This window comes from Dermacentor andersoni, chromosome 1 (assembly GCF_023375885.2).
Source record: "Dermacentor andersoni chromosome 1, qqDerAnde1_hic_scaffold, whole genome shotgun sequence".
In the NCBI taxonomy this organism is placed as follows: Eukaryota; Metazoa; Arthropoda; class Arachnida; order Ixodida; family Ixodidae; genus Dermacentor; species Dermacentor andersoni.
Window position 1 is genome coordinate 385,725,548 of NC_092814.1, and position 13,519 is coordinate 385,739,066.

A 13,519-nucleotide genomic window follows, 5' to 3' on the forward strand; every position below is an offset into this window, starting at 1 on the left:
GGTTTGGCCGACATAAGCCCTTCCACACTGCTGGCACGTTCGCTAATCGATGCGCATTGTCATTTTTCCCCGATTGTATCACTCCCTTCGCCCTTCACTTCTGCCTTTCCCCTTATATAAGATATCCGTTATCCGTCAATAAAATTTAGTTGACAGTCAGCGCTTGTGTTCCGTCCTTCATACGTGTGGTTGCATGTGATTGCGCTGTAACAATTTTTATGTCAAGTATGCACCAACTCGCCCAGAAAGAAGTTTTAAAGAAAATTAATAAACAAATTTACATACACTGCAGGAGCAGCAGAGTGGCGCAGTGGAAGCGCGCTGGGCCCATAACCCAGAGGTCCGTGGATCGAAACCACACTCTGCTACATGTTTCCTTTCTTTTTATTTTGCTCCCATTTAACAGGAAGAGCTTATCAGCGCAGTGATTTGGTGTCTTATAGTCATAATTGCAGTCCGAGTAGTGCTCTCTTGTGCTCCGCGCTCGTGTTTCTCGCCCTAAAAGAAAAGAAAGACTCCTCTCGTTAACTAAAAATATAAACAAATTTACATAGAATGCATGAGCAGCAGAGTGGCGCAGCATTCTGCTTCCGGCTCCCGAGCTGAACGGATTGTAGGATTATGGGCTCCAATGGAGCGGCATATGCGGCTGTTAGCCGCGGCAACAGGCTTTCGACGGAAGAAGATAACGATTACCAGATAATTTTGCCTCGGCTACCTACAGGACGTATTGTTTTAAACACAGTTTTTTTGCACGGTGACGCTCGTGTTCGCCCGTTTCGTGTAGAAGATTTTCGAGACGCGCTTCAAGCTGTTGGTATGCTCTCTGGCGTCGTCGCCCTTGGAGCATACCAAATCAACCATGTATGGGCGGGGACGATGAAGACAGCCGAGGCTGCCCAAAAGCTGGCGGCCCTGAAGGAGCTGCAGGTGAAGGGGCGTCGCTGCCTGGTCATCGACCCCAAGGAACAACAGGTGAAGCTTCGTATCCACTGGCTTCTGCATGGGGTGGACGACGAAGACGTCAAGACCGCGCTGGCCTCCTTCGGCAAAGTGACCGAAGTGACCCGGGAGCGCTGGCGAGTGGATGGCGTTTCCGACAAGGGCTCGACGACCCGAGCAGTGCTGCTGCAGCTGAAGGCTGGAATGAAAGTCGACGACCTGCCCCATCAGATCCGCGTCGCCGGCGAGCTTGCGCTGGTGGTAGCCCCAGGACGTCCCATGCAGTGCCTGCGCTGCCGAGGCTCTGGCAACGTTCGTCGTGAATGCAAGGTGCCCCGTTGCTCGCGGTGCAGGCGTTTTGGACACAACGACGCGCACTGTGTGCGTTCATACGCAGTAGTCGCGGGTTCACTGGAGAGCGAGCCGTCGACGTTAGACCATGTGATGGACGTGACCGAGGCGGGAGCTGGAAACGGCAAAGTGGCGGCAGAAACCGGCGTGACGACCAAGCAGGCCGAAGGAGGAAGGAATAATATTCCTCCCCCCAAGGAACCAGCAGCTACAGTCGAGAGCGTGAAGAGGGCCCCGCAAGAAAATGAGAGCCACCAGCCAGCTACGGATGCAACGCGGGCAGAGGCGGACGACAACGCTACCCCTGCTAGCGCCCGCGTCGAATCCGTCTCGGCACCGGTCAAGAGATCCCTGCAGCACGAGGAGAAAGTCGACGGAAGTGTCGTGTGGTTCTTTCTCTGTCTTGTTCATTTTTGCGCAGTTTTTCTTTGTTCTCATGATGTTATACCAACTAGCCCCTCACCGTACGCTTCTAGACGTAGCCGGAAAGGCCGGCAGTGACTCCGAGGCACCGCCCGCTAACACGCTACCGGAAGGCGCTCCACCCTCAAGCCTAAGCCGAGCCTGGAGACCGACGGTAGGCTTACCCCGAAGCCGACCAAAGAGGAACCCGGGCGACGGCCACCGGATGGCCACGGAGGCGTCTAGCGGTCAGCTAGACGTTAAGGTGAGCACCATGCTCCGGGCCTTCTCCCCTGCGGTTTTCATCAATAATGGCTACCAACCCGTCGCTTAGCCTCGGCACGCTAAACGTTCGAGGTCTGGCCGCCAAAAGGAAACAGAGTCAGGTTGATAGACTGCTAGTGGACCACGACCTCGACGTTTTGGCAGTGCGAGAAACCCAGGTAGACGGTGAGGAGGAGACCGGGAGCATGGTGCAAAGGTTCACGTATAACTACTACACGGTAGTGAGCCACGCCTTAGGGACTTCGGCGGGGTGTGTGTTGTCCGTGAGGAAGCTTCCAGGACTGGTTAAAGACGGTTACTTCTCGTGCACTTCCGGTCGACTTGTCGTTTGTGATTTCAGTTATTGCGATGTCCAATGGCGCGTGTTGTTCATTTATGCACCTAATACAGTGCAAGAGAGGGCAAGTTTCTTTTTGAACCTAAAGCATCACTTCTCTGTGCAAAACACTATAGCCTGTATTGGGGATTTCAATTGGGTATTGAACGCCGAGGATAGGTCTGCGCGACGCGTAGTTTATGACAAAAGCAGCGAAATCCTGGCTCAGATAATGCACGAATTCGAATTAGAAGATATCGCTGACTGTTTTAGGGCTGACCGAGACGTCACGTACAGTCACTTTCAGGGCACAAGTCACGCACGATCAGACCGTATCTATCTTTCATACGATTTAGTAGAAAAATGCCAATGCTATACAGTTACCGCGATATCGTATTCTGACCACTGCCTAGTAAAATGCAGGGTGGGCAGCAAGAAAGAATGAAACAAATTCGTCTGGGAACTCTGAAAAATGAATGCAGAACTGCTACGGGATGAAACCTTCAACGAAAAGGTAGTGGCTGCTCTCAATTCTTTTGGAACAGACAGTTCTGTGACGCTTGGTGAGGAATGGTAGTTGCTGAAGCAAAGCATTATAATGAAGGCAATTGAAAGAAGTAGCCTACTCCGATATCAAGAAAAGGCCAGAGAAAAGGATTTAAAATCATTATTGGAAAAATTGGTGAAGCTCGAATGCATGCAAGCGGGCGCCCATCAAGAAGATATGCGCGCCGTTTAGAAGAAGCTCGAGGCGTTCGACGAAGAGCGCTTCCGAGGTGCGCTCGTGCGCGCGAGAGCAGAAAGGCTATAATGCGGGGAAACGCCAACGAAAAGAGCGATGGGACTTGAAAAAAAAAGCACTCGAGACGTAAGAAGATTGAGGCTATCGAATATGAAGGGGTAGTATTAACGGATAATAACAATATAGGGCGTGCTTTCTTTGAGCATTACATAAAACTTTTTGGATACAGGCCTGTCAGCATGCATGATTTCAAGACTTTATTTTTGCAACGAATGCCACAGCTGTCGAACGAAGTTAAAGAAACCTTAGAATGATCACTAACAGAACATGAAGTGATGAAGGCCATCGAAGACCTGAATCCTGGCAAGTCCCCAGGACCTGACGGTCTTTGCGCCGCTTGGTAGAAATCGTTTAAAGGCCACCTAGCACCTATCTTAACAGCCGTTTTCAATGAAGCATACGAACTGAAAATACTTCCACCATCCTTTGGCCAGTCCCATACAGTACTAATACCTAAAACAGAAGAGACCGAGAAGCTCAAGCAACTTTCCTCCTACAGACCCATAGCGCTTACTTACTGCGACTACAAAATACTGATGAAGGTGCTGGCACGGCGTATGCAGTCAGTCATTAACGAAGTAGTCGGCCCACACCAGACGTGTGGCATTCGCGGAAGAACCATCTTTACTAACATTCATAAATTGAAGTGTGTGCTGGAGTGTTGTGATGCCATGTGTGATGCAGTTGCGATCCTCCAGCTAGACTTGGAGAAAGCATTTGATTGTGTTTCTCACGAGATATTGCTTACCATTCTTGAACACGTTAATTTTGTTAACATAATCACTGAGGGGCTGACCATGGCGTACCGGAGTTGCTATACAAGACAATTAATCAGACGTTGGGGGCCCCCATTAACGTGAAGCGCTCCGTTCGCCAGGGTTGTCCACTCAGTCCACTCTTGTTTTGTGTCTACATAGAAACGCTATGTCAGGCCATCATCGAAAATGAAAATATTAAGGGCTTTTGTCTTCAATCAGCAGAGGTGAAGCTATTGGCATATGCTGACGATGTGGCTGTGTGCTGTAAAGGTAAGCAGAGTGCATTGAATACCGTTGGTATCGTCAGAAAGTTTGGTAACGTCACTAACAGCTACGTTAACTGGCAGAAATGTTTGGGGTTTGGTAAGGGAGATGACCGTCCACACCAGACCACTTTTCGAATGTAAACTGGGTCGCGACACCAGTTAAGCACCTTGGCGCACCCCTTGATGCCTACAGGGACAGTAGCGAGTACTGGAAGGAGTGGACAAAAGAACTAAAAGAAAAAGCCGACCGGTGGAACGCCTGTCACTTGTCAATATTCGCGAGAGCTACAGCGTGCAACATGTTTCTCGTGACAAAAATCTGGTACGTAATGCAGGTCCTACAGTGCTCCCGGATTAATGTGCAGAAACTGCCCCGCGTGTTCGCTGTTTTCGTGTGGGCATCGAGCTGGGAGCGATGTAGCCGAGATAATCTCTTCCAGCGCGTGAAGGATGGTGGTCTGGGGTTGGCGAACCTCTTCTTGCGTCAACTGGTGAACAGGCTCTTCTTTTTTCAAGACACAAATGACCCATATCTTGCGCACCGTAATACAAATGAGGCTGTCAAGAGCACTTCCCGAATTTGTAGTAGGTACCGAAATAATGCCAGGATCTGTCCTTGGTTTCTTTCGGGAAACAGCTGATAGTGTTTCTTTTTTTGTGCGTGTTCGTTTTTCAAGTGAATTTTTGTGGAGTGCAAAACGGAAAAAGTTATACCGTGATTTGTGTGATAGTGTTTTGCTTGTACCCATGTACAGAGCCGTGTACAGTGGAGGCCCCGGCCTAGACGTATTGAAAAGAGTGAAGATGATGCCAGTTCAACCAGCCACGAAATCTTTCTTCTTTAATTTACATACCGGTACCTTACCTGTTAAAACCTTCCTTGAACAACATGGGTTCTACATGCCATGGGGAACCCACTGCCTCATTTGTAAAAAACCGGAAAGCATAGATCATGTCTTCATCCACTGTTGGGAGGGGGTTTTCTTCTGGGACGTGTTGCAAAGGACTTTGAAAAAGGAGTTACCGATAGATCTACACGGAATCAGGTTTCTGGCAGTGAATGATGACGAAGGATTCCCGTACGACCTTCTCATGCTTACGGGCCTCCACTGTTTATGGCGCGCAAGAATGGCAGGCTACCATTGTGACCCGGATGCCCGAACGGCGCGTGTATACTTCCGAGAATGTATGCAGCGATATGTAGAAGTGAAGAAGTTGCAACAGCCTGTTTCTGAGTGACTGCCGAGGGTTGAACCCCTGACGGCGCTCAAGTAATTATAGCACGACAATGTCATGCCACAGTAGCAGACGGCAACGAATGTGTACATTACTGTTTCTTGTTCGGTTTTTGTATTCATTATTTATTTTTCTTTCGTTTTTGTGTATATCATTTAAGGAACGTGTGTTGTGGTGACATGTCGAGGACTCGCAATAAAGAAGAAAAAACAGCAGAGCGGCGCAACGGAAACGTGCTGGGCCCATTACCCAGAGGTCCGTGGATCGAAACCACGCTCTGCTACATGTTTCCTTTATTTTATTTTGCTCCCATTTAACAGGAAGAGCTTATCAGTGCAGTAATTTGGTGTCTTATAGACATAATTGCAGTCCGAGTAGTGCTCTCTTGTGCTGCGCGCTCGTGTTTCTCGCCCCCCCCCCCCCCCCCCCAAAAGAAAGACTTCTCTCGTTTATTACAAATATAAACAAATTTACATAGCATGCAGCAGCAGCAGAGTGGCGAATTAGTAAAGTCACCGGAGGGGGGAATACATGAAATGGGCCAGGAATGGGAACTGTGCAAGCAGCAGATCAAAATAAACGGAATTCAAAGGGCGAGCTGCTTACGGTACCAAGAAAAACTAAATGAAACGCAGTTAAAATCTATGCTAGAAAAATTATTAGCTCTGGAGTGCAAGGCGCCGGGATTATATATGGACGACGTTAGGAAAATAAAACAAACTAGAAATTAATGAAGAACGCTATCGTGGAGCGCTTGTTCGCGCTTGTTCGCGCTTGTTCGCGCGAGAGCTGAACATCTAGCCGTGGCGGAGACGCTCACAAAACGGGCGCTAGGGATGGAAAAAGCGCACGCAAGAAGGAACCATGTCACTGAGGTACAATGGGCGTGTCGCACCGCAACAGATAATAGAGAAATCGGGCAAGCTTTCTTTGAGTATTACCAGGCATTGTTCGGTTTGCGTAATGTCGACCTGGACCTGTTTAAAGAATCGTATCTGCGGGCGATGCCACGACTAGACGAGGAACAAAAAGCTAGACTGGACACGGCCATTAGCGAGCAGGAAGTAGAGCGTGCAATAGATAATTTAAACCCTGGTAAATCGCCTGGGCCTGATGGCTTGAGTGCAGCGTTCTACAAAACTTTCAAGCAACGACTAGCTCCATTGCCGAATGCGGTATTCAATGAGGCATATGAAATAAATGTTTTACCTGTGTCGTTTGGAACGTCACATACTGTACTTATTCCAAAAACCGACAAAGCAGATAAACTTAAGCAGGTATCGTCATACAGACCTATCGCTCTGACAAACGTAGACCACAAAATCTACATGAAGGTTCTTGCCAGCAGATTACAGAGTGTTATAGGCGAAATAGTTGGCCCTCATCAAACGTGTGGGATCAAAGGCCGTTCCATCGTTTACAACATTGACAAGGCGAGGTGTGTACTTGAATGCTGTGATGCCAAATATGCACGTGTCGCACTACCACAATTAGATTTGGAAAAGGCCTTTGATTGTGTGCCACATTGTATTTTGTTTTGCATCCTGGACAACATCAATATAGGTACAGTCATCCGGGAGGGAGTGAGCTTGGCGTACCATAACTGCACTACGAGGCTACTTGTTAATAAGTTGCTGGGGGCCACCATAAACGTACAACGTTCGGTGCGCCAATGTTGCCCCCTCAGCCCTCTGTTTGATATATATATTGAAGCACTGGGTCTGAACATAATACAAAGCGATGAAATTCATGGATTTCGACTACAAGCAACCGAAGTGAAATTGCTTGCGTATGCAGACGATGTTGCAGTTCTTTGCAGGGACAAGGAAAGTTTTAGTAAAACAGCTTAAAGAGTGCAGTGCTTCAGTCAGGTAACCAGAAGTCGGTTGAATTGGGGTAAGTGCCTGGGATTTTGGCACGGAGAATGGCCTTCAACCCCAGACACTTTTGCCAACGTGGCATGGGTGACAACGCCTCCGAAGTACTTGGGGGTGCCACTGCAAATTTATACAGACACTGATCCGTACTGGCGAGCGCAGCTGCAAGAGACGCGAGAAAAAGCGGACAAATGGGCAAGCGCTCATCTATCTGTCTTCGCAAGAGCTACGGTGAGCAATCTTTTTTTTATTAGTAAGTTGTGGTCTGCAATGCAAGTGCTACATTGTTCACGAGTAAACGTGGAGAAGCTGCACACTGCATTTGCTGTCTTTGTTTGGGCGTCCACATGGGAGAGGTGCAGCCGCACGAACTTGTTTCGTCAGGTGAAGGCCGGTGGTTTAGGACTGGGACATTTGCTTGTGCGACAGATTGTAAACAGGTTTTTATTTTTCCGTGATGTTAGAGACCCATTCCTGCGCACCGTGTGTCAACAAAGACTCGGGGAAGTTTTGCCTGAGTATGTTGTTACAATGCAATGTATTTCTAGAAGCGTTTAGGGTTTCTTTAGAGAAATTGTTCAAAGTGTCGAATTTTTAAGCGTACGTTTTTCGATGCTGTATTTGAGTAGCGTTAAAAGGAAAACATTGTACAGGGATGTTTGTGACGCGCTGTTTCCAGTACCCTTGTACAGGACCAAACACTCTGGAGGCCCAGGTGGCAATGTTTTAAAAAGAGTTAAAAAAATGCAGGTGTCGCCGGGAGCCAAATCTTTCTTTTTCAAGTTACACACTGGAACTTTAACTGTTAAGTCATTTCTAGAGGAAAGGGGTTTATATCTACCGTGGGGTTCCCACTGCCTTATATGCAAGACGCTTGAGACAATAGAACACGTTTTTCTTCATTGCTGGCAAGGGGTATTCTTCTGGGACGTGCTCCAAAGAACCATTAAAAAAGAATTACCGCTAGACTCTCACGCGATCAGGTACCTACCAACCGATAATGAGGATGGCGTCCATTTTGACCAGATTATGCTGATGGGCCTCCACAGTATATGGCACTCCCGAATGGCTGTCTATTTTTGTGATCCGGACGTGCGACCAACACGTATGTATTTTCGTGAAGGCGTACACAGATTCCTGGAGACTTTGAAAGCACAAACAGATGTTCCTGAGTGGCTGTCAAGGCTGGAGCCTTTGGTAGAGCTTCGGGAATTTTAAAGAGGACAACGCCAGGCCTCAGTGGCAGTTAGGCCACTTGTGCCTTCTGGCGCACTATTTCGTGTACTTTTCTTGTATACTGTGTCGAAGACCGGCAATAAAAAAAAAGCGGCAGAGTGGCTCAGCGGAAGTGCGCTGGGCCCATAACACAGAGGTCCGTGGATCGAAACCACGCTCTGCTACATGTTTCCTTTGTTTTATTTTGCTCCCATTCAACAGGAAGAGCTTATGAGCGCAGTAATTTGGTGTCTTATAGACATAATTGCAGTCCGAGTAGTGCTCTCTTGTGGCGCGCTCATGTTTCTCGCCAGAAAAAAGACTACTCTCGTTAATTACAAATATAAACAAATCTACATAACATGCAGGAGCAGAAGAGTGGCGCGATTCTACTTCCGGCTACCGTTCGCTGCGGACGCAGAATGCCTTGCTCCGTTGGCGCGGTGTTTGCGGCTCAGACGAGCCGCGGTAACAGGAATGCTGCTATGGATAGCCAGGACTACCAAGTTATTTTGCCGCCTCTGCCTACAGGACCATGCGTGGCCAACACGCTCTTTCTTCACGGAGACGTAAAGGCAAGGCCCTACCGAGTCGAAGATTTTCGAGACACGCTGGTTCGTCTGGGTCTGCTTCCCGAGGTTGACGCCTTGGGGGCTTTCTAGATGAACCACGTGTGGGCGGTTACTTTCAGAAGCCCAGATGCTATGAAGAAAATGCTGGCCCTTGGAGACATTACGGTTAAGGAGCGTCGCTGCCTGGTGGTTAACCCAGCCAGCCAGGATGTGCGGCTTAAGCTCTACTGGCTCCTTCACAACGTGCAAGATGACGTCCGCGCCGCGCTCACGCCTTTTGGGAAGCTTACGGAGGTCTTCAAGGAACGCTGGCGTGTGCAAGGCATCACCGATAAAGGTTCGTCAACCCGCATCGTATCGATTAAGCTGAAACCCGGAGTTACCATAGACGACCTCGCGCATCAACTTCGGCTCGCCGGCATCATGACACTGCTGGTTGCGCCTGGGCGTGCCCCGCTCTGCCTGAGGTGTAATCGCACTGGTCACATTAGGCGAGAGTGTCGTGTACCGCGCTGTGCTTTGTGTCGACGCTTCGGGCACGACGAAAGCTCGTGCGTGCGAACGTACGCGAATGTGGCGGGACCATCCAAAAGTGATGAAGTCATCCAGGAGCACACAATGGACGCATTCGATGCTGAAGAGACGGCTGGAAAAGGTGGCGTGGTGCAACGTCCTGATCCAATGGAAGGCACCCGTGAACCAGCGAAGAAAGCGGACACCAAAGAATTAGAGGAGAAGCCCGCTCGAGCTAAAGAAAAAGAACAGCACGCGGAAAATAATGACAAAAACAAGACAAGCAACTAGCCTGCGGAATTGCTCGGACACTCTCCGAGTCCCATGGACACGACGGAGCCCCTTAAAGGAGCGGGCTCGGTAAAACGTCCACTCGAACCTAACGAGAAAAAGGACGGAGGATCAAGTGGATCAAGCCACGAGGAACCACTTGCGAAAACACCGAGTGGCCGTCGGTCGAGCTTCAAGCCGACGCCTAATATCCCACCTGGCAGGAAAGGGCCAGCGTCGGGACCAACGTGAGCCCCCAGCAAGTGTTCGCAGTATGTGTGAGTACTGAGGTGGGGGAGGGGAGGATGTAAAGACTGACGTTGCATTCGAACGAAGTGAGTGTCAGTAGTCTGTTTAAGAAGGACTTCAGGTTCACGCGCCTCCTCACATTACCATGAAAATACGTCTACACACAGCCTTACGATTTGGTACAATCAATGTCCGAGGCCTTGCAGGAAGGCGCAAGCAATATCAGCTTTGTCGCCTGCTCATGAAAAAGAATCTTGACGTAATCGGTGTACAAGAAACAAAAGTCGATAGTGAAGAAGGGACAGATCAAATGTTGCATTCATTTAAATCACGTTTTTACGTGTGCGTTTCGCACGCATGCAGTACGTCAGGTGGTTGTGCGCTTTTTCTGAGAAGCGCTATAGGCTTCTCAGTAGAAACTGTGTTCACAGACTATAGTGGCCGGCTTATTGTTTGCGATTTATGTTTCTGTGATAATAAGTGGCGCGTCATTTGCTTGTATGCGCCTAACAAGGTGAGCGACCGAAAGAATTTCTTTGAAAGTGTTTAAAACCATTTGCAGTGTGATCGAATTAATGTGATGATGGGTGATTTCAATTGCGTCTGTAATGTAAAAGACAGAATGGGAAGCCCACCTATTCATGATACAAGTGTGCAGTCTTTGAACGTAGCGATAGAAAAATACAATTTAGAGGATGTTGGGGATGTGATGTCCAATGCAGAGACGCCACTATTCACCCACTATCAGCGAAATAGTGATGCCAGGTTGGATCGCGCCTACGTTTCAGCGGATATAATACCATTGTCTTTTCTATATGAAGTAAATCATGTTTCCTTTACCGATCACAGCTTAGTCAACTTTGCAGTTTATCCGAAAAAGCCGACCAGTTTTAACTGGGAGTTGTGGGAATTTAACTTTAAGCTCATAGAAGATGAATTATTTTTGATGGGTGTTAATGATAGCTTTCACGGATGGTTCGAGACAGAACGCAAAGGTTATGCAGAAGCGTGGGAGAATTTCAAACAAGACGTTAAAATGTTAGCCATAGAGAGGTCTGGTGCCTTGCGCCGAGAGGAAAAGAAAAAAGAATTAGAAATGCAAAATAATTTAAATTTTTGTTTAAGTGTTGAGAATGTCAGTACCGGAAAGTATACAAAGGAAATAAAAGAAATTAAATCCCAGTTAGAACTAGTCGAAGCTGAAAGATACAAAGGGGCCGTCGTATGCGCACGCGCTGAAAAGTTATGGTGCGGAGAACAGCCGACAAAGCGCTCACTCGAGGACGAACGAGCTTATTCCTCGCGGAACGAGATAACAGCCGTAACATACGGCAGTGAGGTTGTACCAGATAAAGAAACAATAAGACAGGCTTCTTATGAGCATTACTGCGAACTACTAGGGCAAGAACGCATTCGCGATGAAGGATTCGATACTGAATTCCTGTCGCTATTGCCAAGCCTTGAAAGGGAAGGAACGGAAAGGCTCGTAGAACCGATTACTTTAGAAGAAATAAAATGTGCGATCGACTCACTAAGTTCCGGAAAAACGCCAGGGCCAAACGGTCTCAGCGCCGCTTTCTACCAAGCTTTTAAGCAAGACATAGCCACTGCCCTTGATAAAGTAATTGCGGAAGCATATGAGAACTGCGTGCTGCTCCCTTCTTTTCGTCAAAGTCACACAGTGTTGATACCAAAGTCCGAAGACCCTCATGTACTACTGTCGATAGGGGCGTACCGCCCGATAAGTCCCACAAACACAGATTATAAAATATACATGAAGGTTCTTGCACGGAGTCTCCAAAATGTGATACAGCAATTAGTAGGGTCGCACCAGATATGTGGCATAAGAGGACGATCCATTGTCACCAATATACATGTAGCGAGAACAATATTGGAAAGTTGTGACGCCTTCGCCGAAAAGGTAGCACTGTTGCAACTTGATCTTGAAAAAGCGTTTGACAGAGTGTCACATGAAATCCTTTTTCTTGTTTTAAAACATGCCAAAATAGGCTCTGTTCTTTTGCAAGGTGTTAAAATGTGCTACGCTGGCGTATCTACGAAACTAATAGTTAACAGCCTACGGCTATGATAGAAGTTAAGTCAGCACTCCGCCAAGGATGCGCATTATCGTCTCTACTTTTTGCATTGTACGTTGAACCATTTTGCTTAAAGGTTATCAGTAGTAATAACATAAGGGGATTTGCAATTGACTCCAGAGAAATTAAAATCTTGGCGTACGCAGACGATATCGCCATATTCGGTCGAGACAAGCAAAGCATCTCTAATGCAGTAGAAGTGGCGAACAGATTCTGCACGGTCACCGGAAGTGCGATAAACTGGAGTAAGTCATTGGGCATCTGGCATGGTAATTGGAATGATAAAACAGAATTTTTTGAAAATATGCAGTGGACCACGACCCCTGCGCGGTACCTTGGGGTACCTCTGCAATATTATCATGATACAAAAGACTATTGGCAAGAAGAACTAGAGCAAGTTAAAGTTAAAACAACAAAGTTCGGAGGTAGAAATTTATCGATTTTCGCGCGATCAACCGTATGCAATGTTTTCCTTTTTGCAAAAGTCTGGTATATACTGCAAGCACTGTGCATGTCAAGAATGACCATCCAAAAGATACACAGAGCATGCGCTGTTTTTATATGGGGATCCACATGGGAGAGAACGAGCCGCACTAACTTATTTCGGTCGGTGAAGTCAGGAGGCCTTGGTTTGGCGCATTTGTTTTTGAGGCAAGTTGTCTCAACATTTCTTTTTTTGCGAGATCAGAAGGATCCCTTCTTGCGAACAGTGTGCCGACTACGTTTACGAAATGCGTTACCTCAATTTATCGTAACCTCAAGAACGGCAAATAGCGCAAGTCTCCGCGGATTTTTACGGGAGGTACCTTGGTCCGTAGAATTCTTGCATGCTTGCTTTTCATTTGATTATCTTGCTATTGTTGGAGGAAAAAAATTGTATAAGGACCTAGTTGACGTTTGTATGCCTGTTCCTTTGTACCGATCTATGTATTCACCGAGCACAGGAGCAGATGTATTGAAGCGAGTGAAACGGATGCCAGTGCGATCTGGGGTTCAAACTTTTTTCTTGAAAATTGCATACTGGAACTCTTCCCGTCAAACCTTGGCTACAAGAAAAAGGCCTCTTTGTCGCATGGTCGATCAACTGCAGCAGGTGTAGAAAACCAGAGACGATCAAACACATACTTTTGGACTGCTCGGACACACTTTTCTTGTGGGACATTCTGCAACGTACACTAAATAAGGAGTTGCCTATTACACCGTACGGCATCCGTTTCCTTCCAATTGCCAGTGAAGGTGGTGTTCCTTATGATATGCTTATGGCGCTGATTCTACACAGCCTGTGGAAAACACGCATTGACGTCAGACATGAAAGACTGGTTATTCGCCCAGCTAGAGAGCACTTTACTGAAAGTATTTTGTTCTTGCG

General features: G+C 47.6%; 1 non-coding gene across 1 annotated transcript; it reads left to right on the top strand.

Moving 5' to 3' along the window:
* The first annotated feature begins 296 nt into the window (after positions 1 to 296).
* TRNAM-CAU (transfer RNA methionine (anticodon CAU)) lies at positions 297 to 368 on the top strand. Its single transcript has one exon. It is a non-coding gene; the product is annotated as a tRNA-Met (tRNA).
* The last annotated feature ends 13,151 nt before the right edge of the window (positions 369 to 13,519 follow it).